The sequence below is a fragment of the Cnephaeus nilssonii genome (genome assembly GCF_951640355.1).
Source record: "Cnephaeus nilssonii genome assembly, chromosome: 6".
NCBI lineage: Eukaryota > Metazoa > Chordata > Mammalia > Chiroptera > Vespertilionidae > Cnephaeus > Cnephaeus nilssonii.
Window position 1 is genome coordinate 24,153,267 of NC_137077.1, and position 3,189 is coordinate 24,156,455.

At 45.2% G+C, this 3,189-nt stretch overlaps 1 pseudogene across 1 annotated transcript; it reads right to left on the reverse strand.

Moving 5' to 3' along the window:
• LOC307102078 (ATP synthase subunit alpha, mitochondrial-like) lies at positions 1-1,611 on the reverse strand (annotated as a pseudogene). The gene has a single exon. The product of its transcript is annotated as an ATP synthase subunit alpha, mitochondrial-like (transcript).
• Between the last annotated feature and the right edge of the window lie 1,578 nt (positions 1,612-3,189).

Here is a 3,189-nt window from a genome sequence, read left to right on the forward strand (position 1 = left end):
TTAAGCTCCAAATCCAGCCAAGAAGTTTGTTACAATCTCAGCTTTGCATCTGACTGTTCTGAGACCTTTCCATCAGCCCTGACATTGCTCAACAGGGCTTGGTGTTGGCTGATAACAGGAGACAAGAAAGTATTCTCAAACTTTGTGATCTTGCTGGGATCCATTTTATCAAGACACTCCCTTACACCGACACAAATAGCAGCCACTTGTTCTTCAATGGCCATGGGAGAATACTCTGCTTGCTTCAGAACTTAGACGCACACCAAGAGTTAAGTGGCAGCATTGAGATCAGAACAGAATTGAGCAAAAGCAGCAACTCCCGATACCAATCCCAGCTTCATGGTACCTGCCACCTGCTTCATGGCCCTGCGTTGGGCGGCAGATACACCCTAGGACATAGACAAACCAATGTTAATGGCAGGGTGGATACTTCTGTAGAACAGTTCTGTTTCCAAGAAGATCTGTCTGTCAGCGATGGAAATGGCATTCATTGGATGTAAGCAGACACATGACCAGCTTGTGTTTCTGTGACTGTTAAAGCAGTCAAGGAGCCACCACCAAAAGAGTCATTCATTTTGGCTGCTCTTTCTAGCATATGGGAATGCAGGCAGAACACACATGAGGATAGGCCTCACGACCAGGGATTGGCGCACAGCAAAAACATCTGGCGATAAGCAACAGCCTGTTTGGATAAGTCTCCATAGATGATCAAAGCATGTTTGCCATTGTCCCTAAAATACTCTCCTATAGAACAGCCAGAATAAGGAGCCAGGCACTGCAGTGGGGCAGCATGTGAAGCAGTCTCTGAAACCACTATGGTGTACTTCATGGCATCTGCATCTCTAAGTCTCTTCACCAACTGGGCAACCGTGGATCTCTTCTGACCAGTAACAGTGTAGATATAGCACAGCTTCTTTTCCTTTCAGCAGATCCATCATTGAAACATTTCTGGTTAATGATTGTGTCAATAGCAATTGATGTTTTGCCAATCTGTCGGTCACCAATTATCAGCTCACACTGACCATGACCAGTGGCACCAAGCTATCCACAGCCTTAATGCCAGTCTGCATTGGTTCCTGCACAGAAACGTGAGGAATGATCACAGGGGCTTTCAGGCCAACTCACCCATGGGTCTTGGAACCAATTGGACCCTTTCCATTAATGGCATGACCTAGGGCACCTACTACATGACCTAATAACTCCTCAACAATGGGGACATCCACAATGGCTCCTGTGCGCTTCACAAGATTTCCTTCCTTAATTAGTTTATCATTTCTAAACACAACACTAACATTGTCGAGTTCAATGACAGAAGAAAATTCTATCATTTCTTCTGCTTGAACATTCCTCAGCCCATGTACTCAGGCAATACCATCACCAATACTTAAGACATGCCCAGTCTCTTCATGGTCAACAGAGGTATGAGCTTTAAGAATCTGCTTTTCAATAACAGAGCAGTGCCAATATCTTGGCAGTGCCAGTCTTCTTAAGACGAGTGTTAGAGGCATGGAGATTACTTGCAGCAAGGAAGGATGATCCCAAAGCAGTTCTGACCAGCCTGGCCCGCCGAGGAAGAGTGCCGGCCACAGCTACGGCAGCGCACATGGACATTTTTCAGCTTCTCAGCAGTTCCTCTGCAGCCGCGGCCTCTGGACTAACTCAGATATGGTTTTTAACTGTATCCCCAGAAAAGTGGCAAACAATAGAAATTTTGGGTATCGTAGAAGGCAAAACAACAACAACAAAACCCCCCAAAAACTCCACCACCCATTAAATTAATTATTAAATTGAAAAAAATTAATAAATTACTATTACAAAGAAGAGCTAACACTTATAAAACACCTACTAGGTGCTAGGCACTGTTCTCAGTGCTTTGCAGGTATCCATTTAATTCTCAGGACAACTCTGTGGAATAAGAACTATTTCATCCCCATTTTGCAGATGAGGAAATTGAGGCAGAGAGGGACTGAGCAACTAGCCCTAGATTTGACAGCTAGGAAATGGTGAAGTTGGGGTTTGAACTCATGACCTGGCTCTAGAGTCTGTGCTCTGTCAGAGTCAGTGACATTTTTTTTCCCTGGGGAAATGGGTGACGGGGATGGCTGTTATGAGTTTCTCAGATTTCCACACGATAGTCCCATCTACAGTTTTTCATGGGAATGAGGCAGCTTCCAAGTTGAGAGGTATCTTAGAGCTTTTGTTTTGACACTAAGAAGTTAGGTCACTTTTTTAGAACTCAGTTTTCTCTTCAGTAAAACAAAGAGGAAGGATTAGATATCTTCAGCATTCCTGCACTAAAACGCTGATCTCTTGGTGCCTGTGAGGGAGAAGCAGGTCAGTTTCTGCTTCCTAGACCCTTCAAGCTCGGAGCTGCGGGTAGGGTGTCAAGTACTTAAACTGGTAATAAGAAATTAGGGTTACAGCTCCAGGAAGCCTCGACCTTTTCCTAAGAAAGAAACAGTTGCCTATTGTGTGCTGTGTTTTAAACAGATTATATAATCAATTCTCAGAATAAGCCTGTGAAGTAGATAGTATTGTCTCCATTTAAAAAAATGAAGCTGAGCTTTCTCCTTCCAGGGAGCTTGCCCATATCTTTCCCTTGCCCTCTCCCTCCCCACTCCCCGCCCTAACCTTACCATTAGCTTCCTCACTCCCAAGCTCCAACGGCCCTTCCTTTACCTCTAGACTTGTTTCCTACACCTATTTCTTCTAGGAATTACTTTTTCTACCTCTGTAATTTACTCAATAAATGTTCTCTTACCAAAATAAATAAATAAATAAATAAATAAGAAATAAGAAAAAGAAAATGAAGCTGAAACTTAGTCATACCAAGTAACTTGCCCAAGAGGGCCTTGCTAGTAAGGGATGCAGGCAGGATTGAAATCCCGTCTGTCTTGTCTCCAAAGCCTAAGGCGTATTTCTCAACACAAGAGTCGGTTATGTCATACCATTCTCCCTGCAAACCTACGTGGTCGGCTTCATCTCCCCACTTCACTGAGGATAAGGTGAGACGCAGGTCACTTGTCAAGTAAGGGGCCTGGCTCCGAGTGGGCGAGAGAAGAGCCCGCGGGAGCTTGCAAGTGGGCTTGGAGGCCGCCAGCCGGCCCCGCCTCCTGACCTTGACTCTCCGCGCAGCTCCTACCTTTTCGGACCCAGCGCAGCGCACCGTCCGCCCGGAACTACATTTCC